The sequence below is a fragment of the Hipposideros armiger genome, unplaced genomic scaffold, assembly GCF_001890085.2.
Source record: "Hipposideros armiger isolate ML-2016 unplaced genomic scaffold, ASM189008v1 scaffold_531, whole genome shotgun sequence".
Lineage (NCBI taxonomy): Eukaryota > Metazoa > Chordata > Mammalia > Chiroptera > Hipposideridae > Hipposideros > Hipposideros armiger.
This window is the reverse complement of record NW_017731881.1, coordinates 961967-986750: the sequence shown is the minus strand read 5'-3', so window position 1 is coordinate 986750 and position 24784 is coordinate 961967. Positions and strand designations below refer to the sequence as shown.

Here is a 24784-nt window from a genome sequence, read left to right as displayed (position 1 = left end):
ATTGTTGCAAGAACAATGTGAAGGAATTTTTTCCTTATGTTTTCTTCTAGGAGTTTTATGGTTTCAGGATAGAGTTTTAGTCCATTTTATCAATTAATTAATTAATTTATTTATTTATGTGAAACCTGCCCCAACAATCTAGGCAGCCATGGGAGTCACCCATATTACGTAATTATTAAATTATTTATTTAATTTTTATATGTATACCAGAGGTGCCAAAAAAATGTATCCAAGTGGACACTTTGGTCAGCGTTGCTCAAGCAGTAGCTTGCCATAATCAGAAGTGTCTGGACCCTGATGGTAACCACTTTGAGCACCTCTTGTAATTGCAGAAGTCAAATGTGACTTGTATTCATCTTTTGTTATTAGTATATATTGAGTATTACAATTTTAATACAGTTTTTTTTCTTTCTTAAAATGTGTATACATTTTTGGCACCCTGTGTGTGTGTGTGTAGATATAGATATAAATGCAGATAGATATATAGATATACAGAGATAGCTATAGATGTAGTTATTTAATTATAGTGGACATTCAGTATTATTCAACTTCAGCTTCAGGTGTATAGCACAGTGGTCAGGCATCTACACCATCCATGAAGTGATCTCCCTGATAAGCCCAGTACCCATCTGGCACCCTACATGATCTTTACAACATTATTGTTTATATTCTCCATACTGTATTTCACACCCCTTTGACTGTTTTGCGACTACCAACTTGTACTTTCTAATCCCTTCACCTTCCCCTATCCCCCAACATCCCCCCCATCTAGCAATCATCGGTTTGTTCTCTATATCTCTTAGTCTATTTCTGTTTTGTTTGTTCATTTATTGTGTTCTTTAGATTCCACATATAAGTGAAATCATCTGGTATTTGTCCTTCTCAGTCTGACTTATTTCACTTAGCTTAATATTCTCTCGGATCATCCATGTTGTTGCATATGGTAAGATTTCATTCTTTTTTATAGCAGAGTATAATACTCCACTGTATAAATGTACTACAATTTCTTTATCCAATCATCTACTGATGGGCAATTTGGTTGTTTCCATATCTTGGCTATTGTGAATAGCACTGCAGTAAACATGGTGGTGCATATATTTTTTTGAATTAGTGTTTTGAATTTCTTTGAATAAATTCCCAGGAGTGGAATTGCTGGGTCATAAGGTAGTTCTATTTTAAATTTTTTGAGGAACCTCCATACTGTTATCCATAGTGGCTGCACCAATTTGCAATTCCACCAATGGTGCCCAAGTATTCCCTTTTCCCCATATCTTCACCAACGCTTGTTATTTGTTGATTTATTAATGATAGCCATTCTCACAGGAGTAAGATGGTATCTCATTGTGGTTTTTATTTGCATTTCTCTAATAATTAGTGATGTTGAGCATCTTTTCATATGTCTATTGGCCATCTATATGTCCTCTTTAGAGAAATGTCTCTTCTTGTCCGCTGCCCATTTTTTAATTGGGTTGTTTGTTGTTGGGTTTTTTTGGTGTTGAGTTGTGTGAGTTTTTTTATTGATATATACTTATCCGAGTTTCCACGTATTTATGCTACAGAATTATGTTGTAAGACAAAGATGAGCTATGTCTCTGACACTGTTGGATCATGTGCTCACAGTTAAGGCACCATTGCCTTCTTTCACAATTCTACATTATTTTTTGTAACATGTTGAATCTGAAATCTCTTGGATCAGAGTTTTGGAGGTTATCTGAGCTGCCACTTTTCTGATAAGTGTTTTGCCTCCAAATAGTTCAGTTTATTTCTTTTTAGCCATTTCTATAATCTACACTTACTACTCATTTTTAGCATTAACATGCAGTTCCTTTTTAGAATGGAAGTAAATAAACTATCCTCAATGATTTATGATTTAGAAATTTGCATATGCTGCACTGGGAATCAGTTTTAAGAGTAATTTTCATGACACCATTTCGCTTATGGTTCATGTAAAATATGGCAATAGTTGAATTTCTGTATGTAAGCAATTTGAAATTTAGCAGAAAATTAAAGTATTGGGAAATGTGCTTTACTCCCTCTTCTACATGGCCATCTGATAAGATTCATTTGTTGAATTGATATTGTTTCTAGTGATTAAGTTAAATTTTAGTGTTGCCTGAAGTGTTTTTCTGGTGGCGAATGATTGAGAAAATAATTACAATGGGCTATGTCTTTGACAGAGCCTATAAACACTGGGATGGCAGCACATGATTAAGTTTCTGTTTAGATTGTGGAAATCACTGCTGCTTAAGAAGAGAACAAGATTATTGATCTTCAAGAGTGAAGTAAGGCAAGATGAAAGGAATAATTAAATCTGGCAGTGGGTCGTGGTATTCTTACCCATAGAACTACATGTAGTTATACAAATTACTTGTTTCCTCACCTTGCCCCTTCTTCCTCTCCTCTTTAGGTTTACATTCAAGAACCCCTGAGCAAATGTTGTGAGAAGGGTTTTGTTTTCCTTTGCCCTCCTAAATCTGCCTGATTTCAATAAAGAAAGGCTCTGGACTGGTCCCTGAATAAGGTTAGCTTGTAATTCCTATAGGGTAGGGGCAAAATAACTGGGGCTATGACACTTTAAGGTGAAAAAAAAGAAATCCTTATGGGTTCAAGCCAAGCCTTGTTTGGGATGAAAAACTCAGCATTGCTTTCTAGCAACCCTCATCTATTGGATTTCACCGAAAATGTCTAAGAGTGATTTAGAATGTATAAGGAGTGCTGAGAGCTGAATACTTTCTTTTCTAAAATTCCTTTTGATTGAAAAAATGACTAAATTTGGAGGGAATCATTACCTCCTGGAGCCTATGAGTTCCACAGTCCTTGTTTGAACGCCAGCATCTGCCCCGCGAGGCTCTGCTTGCTGTGCTCACCAGGCTGTTTCTCTGAGCACTGTTCACTCCCTTATACTTGCTGATATGTTGGATTTTCATTTTTCTTCTGTCTGATCATCAGGGTAATCCGATCAAATGTCGGTCAGCTTCTGCATGTGTAGGTCAATACGCCAAGGTATGATGCCTGTGTGATTCTAATAATCACAACGGCCACGTAGCTTATTTGCTCACATCTCGTCTTGACAGCATTTTCCATCTCCTCACTCTCCTCTTGCATCTGGTGATATCTCCATTCACCTCCTCGGTAAATGAGTGTTTCTCCAAAAAGTATTTCATGTAATATAATCCCTCGATGTGTCCCATGAAAAGTAAGTCCTGGAAAAGCAGGTTGGAGAAATACTGCAGTATAGCCCAGCACTGTCACATGTCATAGCCACTCATCTACATGGCTGCTCAGCTCTTGAAATGCAGTGAGTTCCAACTGAGATGTGCTGCAAGCTGAAAATACACACTGGATTTCAAATACTTATTATGGGGGAAAAAATGTAAACTATTGCGTTAATTTTATATTGGTTATAGGTTAAAATTATATCATTTTGGATATATTGGATTAAGAAAATATATGATTAAAATTAATTTGGCACTTTAATTTTTAATGTGCCTCCTGGAAAATTTAAAAATACTTATGTGGCTCATGTTACATTTCTATTGGAGAGTACTGCTGTAACCTCTCCTAGAAATCAACAATTGGTAAGTACATAGTAAAATTTCTGAGAGGCCTCGTAGTAAGGAATCCTTACCATTGTTAAAACTAGCCAATAGACACGTGAAAAGATGCTCAACATCACTAATAATCAGGGAAATTCAAATCAAAACAACAAGGAAGTATCATCTCACACCGGTTAGAATGACTATTACCAAAAAGACAAGAGATAAGGATTGATGAGGATGTGGCAAGAAGGAAACCTTTTTGTACACTGTTGGTAAATTAGTACAGCCATTATGCAAAGCAGTATGGAGATCCTTCAGAGAAATTAAAAGTAAAACTACCATTTGATTCAGCAATCCTACTTGCGGGTATATATCCAAAGGAAATGAAATCACTACCTCAAAGAGATACCTGCAACCCTCAAATTGCAGCATAAATCACAATAGCCAAAATGTGGAAAAAAAACAAGTGTCCACTGACAAATAAATGGATAAAGAAAATGTGATGTGTTCACACGCGCACACACACAGGAATATTATTCAGTCATTAAAAATGGAAATTCTGCCATTTGCGACAACTTGGATGGACCTGGAGTGCTAAAATGAAATAAGTCAGACAAAGAAAAATAAATTACTGTATGACCTCACTTATATGTGAAATGTAACAAAGATAAACTCATAGAAACAGAGAGCAGATTGGTATTTGCCAAAGGCTGGGGTTTGGGGGGAAATGTAAAGGTATTTGTCAAAGGGTGCAAACTTCCAATTATATGATAAATAGGTTCTAGGGATCTAATTTACAGCATGGTAATTAGAGTTAATAATACTCTATTGTATATTTGTAAATTGCTAAGAGAGTAGGTCCTAAATGTTAACACACACATGTAATTATGTGAGATGCTGGATGTTAACTAACTTTATTATGATAATCATTTCACAATATATATGTGCATCAAATCATCACATTGTACACCTTAAAGATACACAATGTTATATGTCACTTTTATCTTAATAAACCTGGAAACTCTTTGACTATGGAACCCATTTTCACATAACTATTCATATTCTCCAACAAGTAGTAGTTTTCAAAACCTGTTTTGGAAAATACTACTATATATGAAGTGTTATATATGAGAAACTTTGATCCTCTTTTTCTGCATATCATTCTTCTTGATTTTCAGTAAGAAACAGAGGGTACAGGTTAAGTAGGACACATGTCTGTCTGCTTAGTCCAAATTTCACAAATATACCTGGTATCCCTAACATTTAAGTTAATTACTTGCATTTTCAGTGATTATTTTTGTCAATAAAGCTAAGTAGAATTCAAATTCATAAATTTGCAAATGGTTGTTCTCTGCAGTGGACATTAACCTTCATTCAGGATTTGACAGTGTTAAATACATACACAAATATAATGAATTCATGGCATTAGAGAATGGATTTTCTATTATCTCCATAATCATAAACATGAACTTAAAACTTGGTCTGCAGCCATCCTGAATCATGGCAAGGAGGTGAGAGAGTCAAGATCATGGTAAAGAGGTCTGAAGAGAGAACCAAAGCAAACCCGCCATCTCTTATGCTTAGCTAAACCCTCTGATATTGGGAGGGTATCATACAAGTCTCTCAAGTAATAATAATGAAATTATAGCTAATTTTGGAACATTCTTTATGTTCCAGCACTTTGCTGAGCACTTGGCCTCATCTCACTTAATCCTCACAATAACTTCATTAGTTAGAGATTTAGCCTATCCATTTTACATACAAGGAGACTGAAATTTAGAAAGGTTAAATAACTTGCTTGGGGTTTCATAGCCAATAATTTAGGGAGTTCTGACTACAGAGCCTACATGATTAAGCACTATGGCACAGTGTAAAGTGATATATGCATGCATAAACCTCCTTCCAGGGCAAATCCCCAAGCATTAAAAAGGTGCCCTGTTACATACTTTGGCAAAATGTATACTAAGAAGGTCTAGTAGCAATCATTTCTCACCTGCACCTAAGCCCCTTTTTGATGTTTAGGAAGTGCTTCACCTTATGAGACTTGGAAAGTAAAGCTCATTCTCTGTCATGTAGTAGATCAGCTGTGCTCATAGGATCTGAAAGATTTAGATGTTTCTGCAGCAAGCTTTCCTTAAAAGAAAATTTCAGGGAAGGTCTACAGGGTTTGGGAATGAACCTATTGACACCTATTTGGGAAAATTACTAGACTTTTTTTTAGCTTTTACTCTTGTAATTAAATGCTTGATTATGGATTAATTGGTGATCATATGATCTGAGCAACTCATTGTAAATACCAGCCATAAAATCAGGCAGGCCCTTAATCACCCCATCGTCAGGTGGGAGTGGTACATAGAAGTTCTGGCTTACACAAGTCCCAAAAGTACAATTCTTTTACACAAGCACGAATCTTTCACTCCATTGCTGCTAATCTTGCCACATAACGAAACTTCCTTCAACCCCTACCTGTGGATCAGTTCTTAGATTAGTCGACTGAGAAGGAAAACATTCCAGCCTGATTTACACATGGCATCACAGATTAGGTTCTCCAGAAATAGATACTGAAATGGAGTTTGAAATGCAGAATAATTATTTAAAATAAACACCTGAGAAATGAAGGGAGGAAAAGCAGGATTGAGCAGAGGAAGATGTCAAATGGTGATAGAAGACCAAGAAAACTGGAACAGCCTTGTGGGGAACTACAATATATTCATCGGCAGTGTCCTGCATTGAGCCAAAATGTCCAGGCCTTTATACTTCCACCTCAATCAACCACTAGAAAGTTATGCCCTTGGGCAAAGTGGCTTTTACTACTGAGGCAAGTCCTGAAGGAGCTGACAACTGGAGCCTGTCTGATGACAGACTAGGCAACTTGGCCTTCCTTATAGGATTACAAAAGAATCCTACTGATAAAGCAGAACTTTCAGTGGTTTATTTGATTGTTCATGTTTCTTTGAAGGATATATGACCTGAGTCAAGGTTCTTCGTCCTGAGATAACAAAATTGGAATGTTGGTTTCAAGGAGGTATGATGAAGCATGGATGAACGTTTTGTAATGGAGTCAAAAATGGGAGAACCTTGGTTCCAGTGTAAATGTTCATCAAAAGGCCTCCTTGGTGGAGAAGGCTTTCCATAATCTCATGGACAAGATCACTGTCTTTATGAATGTTGATCAGCCTCTTTCCACAGTCACTCCAACTCCTGCTAAATGGGCTCAAAAGCAAACTGGCCTTGGCGTCAAGGATAACGGTTATGCCGGAGCTCAACATTATGGACGTCACGTCCCCAGGGCTGACCTATTTACTTCTACTGCTGAATGATCAATCAGTTGGCAGCAGGAACCAACTCTGAGTGACTCCTCCCCTCAGTATGGGATACCATTTCAGGGCAGCCAGCCATCAATTATGCTGAATCCTTGTCGTCGTGGAGGGGAAGGCAAATGATATTTTTACGGCAAATGATATTTTTATCTGGTGATTATTTTGCTTTTCCTGCTGTCCAGGCTCTTATCAGCATCACCATCTGAGGAATCACAGGATGCCTTATTTAACATTGCAGTGCATCACAAACATGCTGCTAACTAAGGAACACTCACTTTACAGGAAAAAAAGGCAATGGACTTAGAACCACATTCTCTAAAAGCAGTTGGACGTGTAAAACCATGATGAGATAGCCTATTAAAGACTAGGACACTGCCCCAGTAACAAATTCCCTAAACTGTTACCCAAGATATAATGCTATTTTTTCTATCACCAGAATATGTAGGTCTTGGAACCAAAGGTTGAAAGTGGGAGAGTCTCCTTTTAGTTTTAGACATAGTGATCAAATGAGTCTTTGAAAAATTTTGCTTCCCTTGCCCTGTAAATTGTATTGGAGTTCTCAATCCCTAATAAAGGAATGTTCCCATCAGCCCATGGAGCACTTATTAATAGGTTTGCTGCTGCAAAATGGAAAAAGGGGAGAGTAGACAGAACCTATTGAATCCTCCACAATTCTCTTTCCAGTGGTAGAACTTAATGGACTATAGTAGCAAATCTGTACAGAACTACCATACAGTGCTCTGATTCTTCTGTACTAACATTTTGGTAAGGGAACTCAAACCAAGAGAGGTGGTAGCTGAAAGCAAAGGGCACACAGACTTGTTAATAAAAGAGGGAAAGCAATACTCATTATTGCCTCTAAGCCACCTTCAAAGATGAAAACTATGGCTCTTTCCCATATTTCTTTTCTTGCTCTGTGTTGTATGTAATCATAAATTTTAACTTATTTTCTTCTCCTTTCCTCTCCCTTTACCCATTACTTTGCATAGATGTGCTGCTGGTGGTGCAACTTCTGATCTGGTCCATACATTATAGCTAGACTTGTGACAGAACTAAAGGAAAACAGACATCACCCAGGGATCTTGGCTTGTTGCTGGCACTGAAAATTGTGAATTTTACTCCTCTTGGGAAAGGGGTATGAGTGTTTGTGGTTGTATGAGAAATTTCTGTATCATATTAGTGAAAGCACTTTTTGAAGTTCAAGTGTTTCTATTCTAACACATCTACATGTTCCTGGAAATCTCATGTCCTGAAAATCATTTACAAATATTACAGAGTTTATCAGAAAAAAGAATAAATAGTTTGGGGCAAACACTCAAAACCTATGCAATTTTGTAACCTAACCCATAAAAAGTACAATAACTATCCTAGCCCAGTTTGTTTGTTTTTTTAAAGATGTTATAATTCTGAATAAATACTACAGAATATCTTAGACTTTACTTCTTTTTAAGTGGGTTGTATGTAAAACAGCGTTGTGGGTGCTGATCTATGGAGACAAGAGCAAAACACACAAAGGTTGGGCAGAGTCCCTCAGTGAGCACTTTCTGAGCAGAGCACATGCCCAGATGAGACAGGAGGGAGAGTGTGAATGGGCGTGGCGCACATTACTGTGCTCCTCCACCGCGTGCTGTGGTCAGCTGCATAAGCACTCCCTGGTTCTTCCTTGGTGACACAAAGCATTTGCATGCTGAGAAAAGTCATAAATGGAACAATACAACTTCTGTGTTATATTGACACAATTCCCTTGTCAAGGAATCGTGTAAGCTCATGTCTTTATAGACACACATATGATTGGAGCAGGCTTTGTATAATAAATAAGGAAAGAAGGGTACACGGTTACCCAGAGACAGCAGTAAACGTTTGTCACTGAGTTGTCCTGTATGCCAATACCATTCCTAAATTTGGAGAATTCCACCACAGATGCTGAAAATGTCAGATATTTACTTTCCTGGCTTCTCTTTAACCTAAGCTCACCAGTTGACAAACCCACAGGAGCTTTTAAACCAAGACTCATAATGCATAAACACAGAAGCTGGGAGGAACTCTTTCAGGTGATAAAGACAGCAATTGCAACAAGATGAGATCACTTAGGGCATGCAGCAGGGGCAGAGGTGACAGTGGTAGCTCCTGTGTCTGGAGCCAGATGTGTTTCCAGGGCAAGCTGCAGGGTCTAGTGCTTGTGCCCGCAGCACGGATGCCCTCACTGTTTCTACAGTGGTGTCCTTTTGGTCGTTGTTTCTAGCTGTTTAGACTTGACTCTGATTCCCTTGCTTTCTGGATGATTCTTTGAGCTTCTTCATATCTTTTAATGAATCTCTTTTCCTGCTGAACAGTACAACATCTGTTGCTTGCAACTAAGAGCTCTGACTGTCACAGTTGACTAGACTGTGAACAACTCAAGAGGAAGGACTGTGCCTCTTATCACTGAATCCAGAGTGCATGACCTTGCACCTGAAAGGCAGGAAGTGCTCAATAAGTGCTTCTTTTGTGAATAAATGAAGAGATGATGTGGCTGTGAGAAATATATTTGCTCTTAAAGAAATGAGGTCCAAGTAATTAAAATAGCTAATACATTAAAACTGGAATAGCATGAAGATACTAATATGACCCTAATAATAAATTATAATATTCATTTTTCTAAATATTTCTACATGACAGTAATCTCTTGCAGAAATGACAAGGAGTACCATTTTATCTTAGATAAACATTTCATGTTAGACTTACATTAAGAAAAGAAAACTTGGTTTCTATTTGATTTTTTTTTTCTGCCTTGTGCTAAGATGTTTGTCATAAATACCTTAATTATGCTCTCAGCTTCCTGTCATTTCCTGCTGCCAACCTTTGTAATTTTTACTAATTATTCTGACTCTAACCTCCATCATCTAAAGAAAAGTGACTCTCTCCAAAGTGTATAGTATTCTGTGCAAAATTTAGCGGTAATCTAAAACCCCGGATACTTCAACCTTGGTTTCTATATTTTCAGAGGGGTAAAAGAAACTTTTAAAAAAGAGGGGAGGGAAGGTGTGATTCATGATAGTACAGATAACAAGAAGGAAGTAGAGATTATTTATAGGTTACTGAGAGTTGATATTTACATGCAGAATTTCCTTGGTTTTTAAGTTTAATGATAATTAAACAGATTTAATCCAAGATATCTGATGGCTCTAGCAGCTCTCTCTCAGGGTTCCAACTAGAAAAGTTAGGACAAGCATCAAGAAGCCAGATTGTCAGATCCCGAGACCTAAAAAGGTCAAGGTAAGAAAACAGAGCTAAAAAGAAATACAAATGGAGTTGGGCCGTAGGATATGTGCTGACCCGCTCTTTTGCACTGCAGCCAATACCAAGTGCTTAGATGCCCCTTGATTGGCTCTTTGTTTCACAAAAAGGATGTTGTTATGGTTTTTCGTCTTGACAGCAAACAAGGAAGATTATACATATAAGCAACCCACACACTTTTCTCCAAGCTTTTTTTTTCCCCCTCAAAATAGGTCAAGTAATATAAGGGAGGAGTACATGTATTGTATAAATACAATGTATTTATTTTGTATTTGGCTTTAAAAAAAAAGTTAATGGGCATCGCTTTGTTCCTACCAGCCTAGACTGAAAGGTGCTTTAGTTAAGCAATTTTCCAGGCCTTGTTTTCCATGTAAATATCTTAGATTGCTATCCATCTATTAAAAATTGAGAAGGAAAAGAAGGAAAAAGCCTATGTCTCCTCACATGGCTGACAGTTAATTTTCTACTATACTTTTCATTTTAAAATGTTTTCATTGAGCCAGTTTCCAATGCACTAAATTGGGAGAACTATTGCATTTGAATGGGTTCCCTGCTGCCACACTTCATTTTGGAGTCACCAAGGGTCCTTGATGCTTTGCCATCAGCTGACTGAATTAGTCTCCATTCCTCTTTTTTTACACTCGGATTGATGGATGTATTATCTCACACCCTTGAACTCTAGGAGTTGTTATAGACTCTGAGGAATCGTATAGGGTTCCCATTAGAAGTGAAATGGGCCCCAGAGCCTATTTGAATAAATACTTATACTGTAAGGATCTTCTCTGGACTTGGGTTGGTTCCTCAGATTTGAAGGACTCTGAAGGGGGTGAATCAGTTTGGATTTTTCCTAGAGATCCAAGATTAATTGAGAAAAAATGCTTTCATCCTACATTCATAGTATTTAGTAGGCTAGGCACCAGCGAACACCCAACAGAAGCAAAGTTTCATTATCTGATGAAATAACTCCCAGAGAATTTTCAGGAATAAACCAGTTGGGGTGAAGCAGGGGAGGAGTCCTTCCTTATTCTTCTACAACCTGCCATTGCTCCATCCAGATACCCTAGGATCTCTTCTACCCATTTTGCGCATCCAACCCCCAACTTCTGTGGGCTTTGCCTCTAATGGTTTCTATCTGGAACTGTTTTCAGAGGACTGGCCCTGGGCCAGTGGAGCAGCTTTGTCTGCAAGTGCAGAGAATCAGAAGCTCCTAGTAGTTTACACTGCCAACAACCATCCCCCTGGGAGAAGCCAACAGCCAGTGACTGACTGGTGTGGTCATGTGAAAGTCCAGCCCCCTGGCAGGTAGGCAAGACCAACTTGAGGTATAATCTGCACCCCAGAGCTTTCTATAGGATCAAGCTAAAGAATGAACCCTTGTTTGGCTTTTTCCTCTCCCCTGTCTTTGCCATTTTTTTCCTGAGAACACTTCTTAGTAAATCACTTGCTCAGGAATCCTTGTCACAGAGCTTGCTTCCGAAGAATCTGACCGAACACCCTATTGAGAGGTCAAGACTTGCTTCTGCCTAAAGGAGAGAGAGTATTAGATTTGGAAGGGGGAAGAAACACTCTGTCCCTAAGAAGGTAGAATGAAGAACATGAGAAGAGGATGAGGCTGGAATCAGGAACTGGCATGTTTTATTGGAGAACAATGAAGAGCAAATTATGACTGGATTAAAAACTTATGTAAGAAAAAAGGAGAAAGGTCTCTTCTCAGTTCATCTTGACGCTCCCTGCCAGAGCAGGCTTTTTAAAAACAAAATTCCCCTTCTTAAAACTCATGGTTTAATCTGTTTTATTCCTCCCAGAAAACCTGTCAGATGAAATCACAAGTACTCATCTTAGGTTTAAAGATGTGCAAAATTAAATCTATTAGGAGACCGAGAGGAGAGAATTTCTCTCTGGCTCTTCCTGCAGGATGGACAAGAGATTCCTCGACAACCAGCCAAGGGAGGCAGGCAAATTAAAACTCTGCAGTTTTGTCATACACACACCTGGGGGCAAATGCTAAAAAGAAAATAAATTTTAATTAAAAATTCCCCCCAAACCACAGTTATTGTTTAATCCTCAGCGTGGCATGCAAGGACCTTCATAATCTGGCTCTAGGCGGCATGTCAAGCCTCCTCCATGCACATAATTGGTTGGTTCTTCTCCGAGCTCCTGCCATTATTCGAACATACTATACTTTTTCGCACTCTCACACTTTGCTCTGCTGATCCTTGAAATGCCTGATGAACTTTTGCTCATATTTCTATACCCAGCTCAGATTTCATATTCTTTGTTATCTTATCCTACTGCTTCAGGAAATTTATCATTTTTGTCTCTGTTTTGATCATACTTGGAATATACCTTCAATATAGTGCTTAGAATATTACCTTTAAATGCAAACAATCAGTCAGTGGAATCCTGGAGAAATGTGATTATTTCACCTTTGTTTCTCCTCCCCATTATAGTGCCTGGCACATTCCTAACTCTCCATAAAAATGTTTGTGGATTTTGAAATGAATTGAATAATTTTGGGTTAATAAGGTAGAACCAAATTGCAAAAACCCCTGGATGGTAAACTAACTTGAAGTGTAGCCTAAATACAAGGTTGGACAATGAAGTTGGAGAACTCATCCTAGAAAAAGTGCTACATACCTCATTGCTGAATATCACTACAGTCACCTTTGAAGTACTCTCCTTAGGAAGCTATGCACCAATGCCAGTGCCTTATCTACCCTTCAAAGAAATTTTAGAACAACATTTCTGGAATGGCCATCAGAGCTGTTGTCATGTTACCCTTGATGTCCCAAATGTCATCAAAATGTCTTCCTTTCAATATTTCCTTTATCTTCGGGTAAAGATAGAAGTCACTGGGGGCCAGATCAGGTGAGTAGGGAGGGTGTTCCAATACAGTTATTTGCTTACTGGCTAAAGCTATCTCACAGACAGTGCCATGTGAGCTGGAATGTTGTGATGCAGGAATCATGAATTGTTGGCAAAAAGTTCAGGTCATCTAACTTTTTCACGCAGCCTTTTCAGCACTTCCAAATAATAAACGTTAGCTGTTTGTCCAGTTGGTACAAATTCATAATGAATAATCCCTCTGATATAAAAAAAAAGTTAGCAGCATCATTGCAACAAGTCCACAAACTTAATTGTCAGACTTCGCATAAGGTGATATATTTGGAATTCTTTGATTAAGGGAATGTAAAAAATGTGTTAAATGTCTGGTGAGATAATAAAACCATCACTATTTGCTCCCTGACTCCAGCCTCTCCTAACAGATCGTGAAGTGTGTTTCTATCAGTGCTAACCAGGGAAGAGGATGCCCAAGATGGCCAATACCAGCTGTAATTAGCTTAAGCATTTCTTATTTCATATATTCACAAAGATTTGAGAAGGGACGTAGTTTCTTAAGAGCATAATGGTTAAAAGCAAGGAGTTTAAATCTGAGAGACTTAGATTGAAACACTGGCATTGCTAATTACAACTGTGTAACTTTTGGCAACTTATTTTTTATTAGTGAAATAAAGATAACGGCACTGACCTCATACAGTGGTAAAACATAGTGCTCTGTTTCAAATATTAGGCATTATAAGTAGTCATACTATTGAGGTTTTCTCTGACAATTATTCCTCTTTCTTTGAGGGAGAATTTCCCCAGGATACTCCATTCACCAGCATGAAGCGACTCTATAGGTGGTTAAGAGGAGAATGGGAATTCCAGATTGAGGGACCAGCCCTGTGGAGGCATAAAAGCCTGTTAGTCGTTCAAGTAGCGAGTATCGTGACTCAGTCTTCTGTTCCCACCCTCGCACCTCTTCTCAGAGGCTGAAGCAGTGGCTAACCTGGGTCTGAACTCAAACCTCAATATCCCCTTGAAGCATGGTGGGCTTCCTGGGCCTGGCTTCATTATAAGAATAGCCTCAAATCACTGACTAGTTTTCAAATCCCCCTCTATTCTGCTGCATGGACCTGGCCGTAGGAACTCTGGTTCTCCAAGGCAGCAATCTCCCTGCCAGTTCCCTTTGTGGCCCAGGTAACATTCTAGGCATTTGTGAGCACTATGGGGTCATATGCATTTCTTTTCTTTTCTTTTTTTTTCCATAGTAAGCACTCAGTATGTTTGATTTATCATTTAAATAACAATGTTATTTGTTACTGAAAAATCAAAACAAGCAAACAAAGAAAAACAATCAAGCTTCAACACTTTGTGGACTGTTTGAATGTAGATGCAATATGTTTAGCAGAACTTCAAATCATTCATCAGCCAGTACTTGTTAAAGTCTTACTGTACACCTAATTCTGTCCTTATAGCTGAATTCCTGTTTGCAAAAGACTCTACACTCAGGACACAGAGTATCATCTCTTCTATTCTGAATTTTGATTATCTACAGAGACTAATACTACAAAGCATAGCCAGGAATTTTAAAATGTGAGGGATTCGCTTGATTCAAACAAAATTCTGATAAAGTGAGTAATAAGGACCCAGGTTTGCCCCAGAGATTTATCTGTGTCTCAGGTTCTGTCACATTAGGAAAGAAGCTCTAGCATACCCTGAACTTTTAGGTTCCCCTTGCCTTCTTTTCATATACTTCCCATTCATGTAAGGCCAAAGCTCTTGGTTGTTGAGAATATAGAGTTCTTTTCTTCTGGCTCCCAAGGCTCTCCTGCATGGAACAATTGTTTTCCTTGAAGGCCCACTGACACGGTAGAGTGGTTTCACCTGTTTCTGACCATGGACTTCACCTGTGATCATGGAGGTCCATGTGCTCAATTGCTTCAGCTCTTTCAGCAAGCACATCCTACCCTGCGGGGCTTGCACTCAGCGTTGCCCCAGAAGCCAGTGCCAGCTCCTAGGCTCCTCATCGGGATTGCCAACTCCTCATGAATAACGTGGCCAGTGAGCCCCACCCTCCTCAGTACATCAGCCCTCTGGACACTCACCTCCTTATTCGCTCTCTCTCTCTCTCTCTCTCTCTCTCTCTCTCTCTCTCTCTCTCTCTCTCTCTCTCACACACACACATTCACACAAGCACAAATATCAACCACATGTGACTGACCCTTCCCCCATACCATATTTTTTCTATAGTATCGTAACCATAAAGCAAGATTCACAATATTTTTATTCACACACACACAATAAGCTCTATACCACTTGGAGTAATGAGAAATACATATTGAAAATCCACAGGGCTATGGTGGTATATATGGAATATAGTTGTATTGTAACACATATGCATTTCACCCAAAACTTAATCACTAGATATTGTTATGTCTATTCTGAAGTTCCCTCACCTGTCACTCCCTACCAGTACTTCCTCTGTCTCCTTATAATAACTTCCAAAGCTTCCCTGACCACAGTCCTATGCACCTTCCTTCCTTCCTGGCCTCTCTAAAGCACCTTACTGTTTCTTACTCATTATTTCCCTCCTCCAAACATGCATCCCCAAGCCCTCTTTTAATAAAATATTTAAGTTTGTAAAAGATCCTCTAGTTATTAGGATCCAACTGCCTTAGAAAATAGATAAGGGATTAAAGACGAAGTTCTGACAAGTTAGAGAACTTGTTGCAATGATGTTGCTAATCTGTTTTGACATCAGAGGGATTATTCATTATGAATTTGTACCAACTGGACAGTTAACCAAGTTTACTATTTAGAAGTGCTGAAAAGGCTGTGTGAAAAAGTTAGATGACCTTAACTTTTCGCCAATTCATGGCTCTTGCATCACGACAATGCATCAGCTCACACGGCATTGTCTGTGAGGGAGTTTTCAGCCAGTAAACAAACAACTGTATTGGAACACCCTCCCTGCTCACCTGATATGGAGCCCCCAGTGACGTCTTTCTTTATCCAAATATAAAGGAAATATTGAAAGGAAGACATTTGGATGACATTCAGGACATCAAGGGTAATATGACAACAACTCTGATGGCCACTCCAGAAAAAGAGTTCCAAAATTGCTTTGAAGGGTGGACTAGATGCTGGTGTCGGTGCATAACTTCCCAAGGGGAGTACTTTGAAGGTGAACATAGTGATACTCAGCAGTGAAGTATGTAGCACTTTTTCTAGGATGAGTTTGTGAACTTAATTGTGAGACCTGGTATAGCACATTTTTTTTGCATTAAATTTGCTTTCCAAACAAAGTCAGATAAATGAAATCGTAGTACACTTGCAGATAAACTAATGGTTAAGGCATCAAGCACTTCAGGGGGTTTATGTCAACAAGCCTGTGCGTTTGTGTTGTTTTGTTTTGTTTTCTCAATTTCTCCAAATTTCCCAAATCGATTTAGTCATTTTCACCTAGATGTAGCTTTATATTTGAATGGAAATATGCCTAAAACTGAATTTACCCTCTTCATCAAATCTGTGCTCCTGCTCAGTTCCCATTTTTAATCATTCTAGTTTACACTCCTAAAAACTGGAAATAGTCTTTGGCCCTCTTCTATTATTTTCTTAATCAATCTATAACTGGTTAATTCTTCTTCCTAAATGTCTCTCAACATGAAGTCCTTTTTTTAATCTTTTTTGTTGTTTTTAATTAGCTTCAGGTGCATAAAACATTGGACTAGTTAGACATTTACACCACTCACAAAGTGGTAACCCCACCCCCCACCCCCCAGCCTGCTATCCCGCTGACATGGTATATAGCTATTTTCACTTTCGTGTGCTGGGCTATTCAAAACCCTTGACACTTTCTCCCTGAGAATTATAAACCCTTCTACCGAGTCTACCACCTTCCAATTCTAATTCTTCCTACCCATCATTCACAGATGTCTTCCTAAAAGATAGCTTTCCTAATGTCATTTTTCTGTTCAAAAATCTTCAGTGGCTCCCTATGCCTATTTATTGAATCATAAGAACAATTAGTATCATTACTTACTCTCCTCGGACTTGATTCAAATAAGCAAGAAACGGGAGGGGCAGTGGGTTTGTCCCATCACAGGCACCTTGAGGTATCAATATGCTGCTTATATAATTAACCATTTTCTTTTTGGCCAAAGAAAAAGAAAATAGAAAAGACTATGGGAGACAGGAGGAAGAAAAGGAGGGAAAAGAAGAAATGGGAAGGAAGGAAGCAGGATGGGAATAAGGGGACAGAGAGAGAGTGGATAAGAGGAAGAAACTCAACTAAGGATAGCACATAATTTCTTCTTTCCAAATTGCCTTCTTCTTTTCAACATCTGGATTTCCCTTTTCATATGAGGCCAATTTTTAATTTAAAAAAATAAGTTTTAAGTGGAAAGAAATGTAAAATTCATAAAAGTAAAGAAAAATACACATGATTTGCCTTGATTTTTATGCTCTCCTGGAAGATATTAAACCAAGATAGCTCCCTCGATTCCAATTTCCTAACTTAGAAAGGGGAAATGGAAAAATATTTCTGTGACTTTCTCTCATAAAAGTCAGAACATCCTATATATTTGAACCCTGCAAGGCTCAGATGTGGTGCTTAGTATTTTTCTCTCTTCTTTTAAGATTTTCTTTCTGTCACCTTTGCTTATGTGTTGATTAGTATGTCAAAGAGAATATTGAGGCTGAGAAATGGTAGTCTGCATTTAAGGTGCTTTACTGGCACAGGATATGGAAAGTAAACAACTTTAAAACTGGCAAGCAAGCTTTCTCAATTTATCTGTGCTTTTAAGAGTGAATGCAGAGGCATACTTGAGAGAATGGAATTAATGATCAAAGTACCCTGCAACTAAAAATAGTTTTAAAGAAGAAGAAATAACAAGTAACAGATGTTACTAATTTTAATATTGAGCTTAGCTCTTTAAGTCACCCCGTAGAAAATCCATTGGGAAGTAGACCCTAATGTGAAGGAGTTGAGTTAAGGTCTTTTAATTAAATTTAAAGATTTTGCTCCCCATGGGAAAGGGCATAATTAGCTGTTTTCTAATGCATTTGACCTGAAGATGCTTGAATCAGCAGATAATTGAATGTATTAAAAGAAGTAGCAAATTCTAATTATGAGACTTAGTTAGTGGAGTGAAAAAGAAGTTGTTCATTATTTATTCAAGAGAATTTATACAAATATGGATGAGGGGAGAGGAACAAATAATTGCCAACTGTCTCAAGCCCAAGAAGGTGCATCTTCCCATGGTGGCTCCTAGGAGGAGAATTGGGCAGCTCAGGCCTTGAGTCTATTTTCTTATTCCCACACAAGATCTCAATCTGAATGCCACATAAAGTGCCACTAAAAATCAAGTGAAGTACTCACAGCAGTAGAATGTACCAGCTGGACTGATGCCTGCATCACAGATTAACTCTGATATATTGGGCTTTGCTATGTTGCTGTGATGTTTTGGAGGGCACATATATCCAAATCTACAGGCTAACAAGCTGTGCTCAGATGGAGTTTTACTGAATAAGTACTTGGGTCATATGGTGCTTACACAAATTTGAGGAAGGCATGGTATCCTTTTAAAGGAAAATAAGTCTTCTGAACTCAAGTCTGAAATTATTTTATTATGTTACTTAAATATTGGTACATGTGAAAGCTATGAACTTAATATAGTTTTATACTTATTAATCCTTGTATAATTAAAAAAACAAAGCACCTTGTTAAATAAATACAATAAACTAATGAAATTCAAATTAATGAAATTGAATGCTATGGATGATATTGTTTTGCTTTTTGCTGAAAATGAATCTCCACTGAAAGCCCACATATGGTATGACTACTCTGACACAGATTCTGTTGAGTTTGGCATGCCTAAACCACGGCATGCCTTGGTGAGTCAAGTCTCCAGCACTCTTCTTTATTTGAACTAATGTAAAACTGACCTTCCTATTATATGCCTTGAAGGCATTTGACTTTTATTTGCATTAACACAGTTAAGTATTAAGTCAACCTTTTTTCTCACCTATTGGTCCTCAATAATTGATATAGTAGTATCAATCTGAACAGAACTAAAATAAACAGAAACTCAGATGCTGAATATACCATGCAGTTTGTCTTATTATTTTACTCTTTTAACAGATATAAAAATAAGATTTCACTTCTCTTTCATCCATGCATTCATTCACTCAAAAACTAGTGTTTGCTATGTGTTAGCTACTTCACATGATGATGATAAAATAATGCTGCTGCTGCTGATGATGATGATGGTGGTGGTGGTGATGATGAATACTGCACAATCCCTAATCAAGGACATTAAAACAAATCTTAAAATTAAATTGTTCATCAATGAATCATATATCTAAAGAGCTACAATTTTAGGCTATGTTAACGCCATTAGAGAAGTGTATGGTTAGGGTTAAAAAAGTTTGAAAGTAGCCTCACTGAAATGGGAAATAAGGCTCAAAATTAAAAATAGTTATGACAATGATAATGACGGTGATGATTATATTTTACACACACTATTTAGTGTCTATCAGGTGCCAGTCACTGGTTAGTGTTATCTAATATTCACAGCAACCTAATGAGATAGTTATTATTTTCATCATTTTATAGATAAGGCAATTGATACCCAAAAGTACACAGCTAGTGGTGATAAAGCTAGGATTTTAACAAACAGAAAAGTTCCAGAATATGAGTGTTTAACTACCTTTCTACATAAGACAGTTAATATTTGAATTTGATGTTTTTTATAATTAACAAATATGAATCAAATGCTAATATATAATGTTTAATAAATTATATCCCATATGCATGTATATATTATAAAACATCATTAATAATAATATATATTATGTTTTCAATAATAGCATGATGATTAATTGTATGTCAACTTGACTAGGCCACAAGGTACCCAGATATTTGATCAAACATTATTCTAAATTTTATCTTAGTTGAAGAACAAACTAAAACCTTAAAAGGTATCCAGTTGACCCATAAGAATATTTGCTGAAATCCAGTGCTGGGTGGAAATCTGGTTGACTGGACCAAATCTACTAAAAGGAAGAGTGAAATCTGCCACAGTCACAGGGTGCTTTGCTTTTCTGAAAAATTCCACTGGTCCATCTCTTAAGAAATATACTGTATTTAAAGGTTTATTGAGCAGTAAGCTAAAAAGCTTGGCTGGGAATCTCTGAAGAGCAGACCTGCATTTTTGAAGGTTTCCTGGACTGAGAAGACATGTATCTGAAAGGCTCTTAATATGTATCCCAAGAGGGACCTGCCCAGAGATGAGAATGAACAGGAGTTAGACTGAGTCTTTCTAAACCTGCAACCATGATTTGACCCAGGTCAATTTCTTATTGAATTGAAATGATCTGCCCCTCATCCTATCTGCTTAACATAGGAAAGGGGAAATTGCTGGCGGAATATAACATCGCCGGGATTCTCTAAAGCTATTTAGTACAGAATGCCCAGCATACAAATTTTAAAAATTATAAATGAGAAGATACAGGGAAATGCCGTAGAAAAAGAACAGAAACATTAATAACAATATAGACGGAGCCACCTATAATCTAGATATTGGGGTTAACATACAATGACTTTAAAATAGCTATGATTCATATGTGCAGAAAAAGAGGACAAGCACAAAATAAATGAAATGATCATAGAATCGGCATATATATACCATATTAGATGGGTTTAAAGCAAATTGAAGACATGTGATTAGTGAAATGGGAAACACTGGACAAGTGAAATAGACACATGGGAACACCCCAAAAGCCTGTGTAGTTGGAGTCCCAAATGGAGAGAAGAGAGAAAATGAGAAAGAAAAAAATATTTGAAGAGATAGCAACTGCATATTTTCTAAAACTGATGAAAGACATCAACCCAAAGAATTTCATTGAGGAAAAAATCAGTCCAAAGGAAGAATAACATAAAGAAAACCACATCTAGGCACATCACAGTAACACTTCAGAATATCAAGGACAAAAAGAAAATTCTAAAAAGTGATAGGGATAAAAATAATATTACCTTTAAAACAGTAACTATAAGACTGGCAGCTGAATTGAATTCTCAGCTGAACTGATGCAAGCCAGAAACAAAAGGATAAAATTTCTAACTGCTAAAAAAATAACTGCCAATATAAAATTCTATATGCAATAAAAATTTCTTTCAAAAATAAAGGTAAAATAAAGCCATTTCAGATGAAAATTTGAGGTTTTTTTTTTTTTTTTTTTTTTTGCTAGAAGACCTACACTGAAAGAAAATCTAAAGGGACTTCTTCAGGCAAATGGAAGTTCATCCCAGTTGAAAACTTGACATGGCAAAAGAGAAAGAAAAAATTTATTGGGTCGTTTTAAAGGAATATTGACTATACAAAATCATAATGTTTTTCTTTCAGTTTAAACATTTAAAGCTAAAATACTAAACAAAAATTACTCAAAAGGCAAGAGGGAATAAATAAAGCTTAAAGGACCTAAGGATCAAGCAGTATCATGTTTTGGATAAAAACAATAATTTGTATTAGACCTTAATAAGTCAAGAATAATATTATGTCTTGGGTATCTACTAAGATGACATAAAACTAGTTTCTCAATATAAGTGAAAATACTGTTACCAGTCATTTCATAATGTGAATACAATTGAGAGAATATAAATGACAATAGTTATACCATGACTCAATCAGATATTTATTGAGCCTCAGCCTCTCAATTATATATTTCATTATACCTGAAAAGAATAGAATTTAAAAGGACAAAGGAGTCTGAGTAACTATCATTGAAATTGTATGTAAAATATAAGATGTAATGAGATTTTATAATGTATTTAACACTCTGAGAAAAAAAAAAACACATCTCGTTCTTTCAACCTAAAAGTCACCTTTCAATACTTAACTTTCATATGCATATTTAAGGATTCATAAAGCAAGTAGTGTACTGCTAGTAGTCATCATTCCAAATGCATGATGACAGTAATAAAATTTATTAAATTTCACCAAAAAGGGAGTGTGCCATGCTAGAGTTATCAAGGCACTCTTCAAAAAATAGGTGTAACTTGAAGTAGGCCCTGAAATATGACTGAAAAACACATTTCGTCTCTTGATAAAAAGATACTATGAAGAGAAAGAAATGTACCTTCCTACAATCTTTGGCTAGAAATGGAAAATGAAATCTAATACTAATAATAAAGATCTGAATTTGGACACTTAACTACCTCAATCACAAAAATATTGATTCTTAAGAATGGGCACCTGGTACAGGATGAATGACATGGAACTTGAAGATATCCTGTTTGGAAAACAGACCTTCTTAAAGTTTCCACTCACTTTATACTTTGCCATAATTATACGATGCAAGTTGTGAAGTCTACAGGGATCCTTTCTCCAGAGAAGCAAGAAGATAAGAGGACCCAGTATTAATTTGTATAGTGAGATGATTTAAAAAAGGAAAAAAAACATGCAGAAGCCCTAAAGTATCAGAGCTATGTCTTTATGAAATGGCTTTTTCACTCTAATAATATTCTGAGGGTTAATTATCTTACCCAACCTCAGAGATAAAACCAGAATTATTTTTAGCAGTGATTATTAATGTTGATAATTAGTAAGAAAGTATACAATTATACTTTGGGGTTTTTATTTTTTCAGGTGTTGTCCTTAAAACACTATCACTATTCATTATATATTGGTTCATGGTTACAGTTTGTTGTTTTAACATGCAATTTTTTTTTGTTGTATTTATAAAAATTGTAAATGAGAGGGAGTGTGGGTTCTAACACCAGTCTCAGTGACCTATACCTATAACCAACTGTATATGTTCATTTGGACCAGGAAGTTATACAGATATCACTATGCACCTGTTGATAATTTATCTATATTGCAGACACAGTTCATGAAAAGAGAAAAATACAATTATATTTATTTGCTTAGAAAACACCAAACTATGAGGAAATATCAGTTGTGCCTTGATAATACAACACAAATACTGGATGTCCAGCATATATTAACATAAAAAGTAGGTGATTACCCAAGGTCCGCATGACTCATAGGACTGTGGGAAATAAATCTAGAGGTGAGATGAACATTGCTAAATCGAATCCTCTAGGGGTTATATAACAACTCTAGTATAAGTATGCAGTGCAACTTGGAGTTGCAGCTATGGAATGACTAGCACTTCCATTTTCAACATTTGACTGTTTTTAAACCTCACTCTCTGATACCAAATATTTGAGTCTCTACAAAAACGTTTAACTATCTTTTCTTCATAGTCATTTTACAAATACTTGATAATTTTACCTAAATTATGAACTTCAAATATACTTTGTAACCACAGAAACAGTTTTGCTCCTGAAACAAATCCTTCATAGCTCTGAATCCCAAATTATGTCTGGTTTTGTTTTAGATTTCATCCAATTTTTTGAAAAACGCTTTCATCATGTTTAAAGTAAAATAATTAATAAAATTTACACAAACAATATTCTCTGAGGCATTGCTAACCAATCACCAAGGACAGCACAGAAAATGTTTCTAATAAGTAACATGACAGCACATCATTCTAAATTTGGTTATTCCCACAGAGTCTAAAGGAACATTATCAAAAGATATGGCTCAATGATTATGTAGCCTCAAGTAACTGAATAATTAAGTTATGATTTAACCCAATAATATCACTGTCCTAATTTACTATATATTGTGCAGCTTTCCTATCTGCTCTTCAGAGATTCCAAATAGTGAATTACTGATCCAATGACCAAAAGAAATTCCCAAAAGTGCTGAACATACTCCAAAGAAGTAATCTGTTATTCTGCAGGAAAATAAAACTTCTTTCTAAATTAGTGTGACTGAAAGACATATATATTCACACTTAGAGTGGATGAGCTGAAAGCGTCATGCTGCAGTGGACAGATGCTATCTACATAAAAAAAGAGAATTGATGCCAGTCAATTCCTGCTAATGCACAATAAGCACAGAATCACAGAGCAGACAATGGCCCACATTTAACAGCCTACAAACCAGTTATAAAGGACTGAACAGGATGGGGTGGGGCTCAATACTGGCAACTTTGTTTTTCATGGAAGGATGGTTTCCTCATCATATGTGTGGTACCAATTAAAACTTGTGTGACCAGGAGGCAGGTATCACTTCCTATCTGTATACTGTTCTCTGCAATTTCATCCATTTCATAGGGCCTCTTCTAGTAAGCTATGAGCCCTCTTTCTTCCAGCTACAATGCATCCTAGAGTAGATCACAAATTGCAGCTATTTTCTAGCCTATTATATCTTCTCAGTGACCAAAGAAAATCCATACTAGTGTAAATATGCTTTTTCCTTGGTGGAAGCTAAAATCAGTTACGCACAGTTAATTATATCATAGTCTCACCTATACCTTAGTAAATTGACATTCTCTCCATAGCCTGTTCCAAACTTAGCATAATAACTCCAATGAGTTCAGTAGTTCCTGATCAACTCTCTAATGACTTTTTTTACTCTCATTTTCTCTGGACCGTATCCAAATTCTCTATTTCTTAAATCAATAATAGGATTAAAATGAATCTCACCACAATAGCAGTTAACTTTGGAACCACATGAACTATACTAAACTGGGAGAATCACTTCATATTTCCAATGCCTGCCTTTTAGAGCTGGATTTGAAATAATGAGTATGTGTTATTGACATTGTTACCTTGTAATATAGGCCTTATTCAAATATGTTTATAGAATCTGACTGAAAGAACCACACCAGCTCATAATCAGTTTCTACTTATTTTCCCCAAAACTGTTTTTCCTCATTTCTTCCTGTGCGAATAATACTGAACATATCAATTGA

The 24784-nt window shown here is 36.8% G+C and overlaps 1 pseudogene; it reads left to right on the top strand.

The window, feature by feature from the left end:
* Positions 1–18733: 18733 nt before the first annotated feature.
* LOC109396652 (elongation factor 1-alpha 1 pseudogene) overlaps positions 18734–24784 on the top strand; it is a 10631-nt pseudogene continuing 4580 nt past the window's right edge.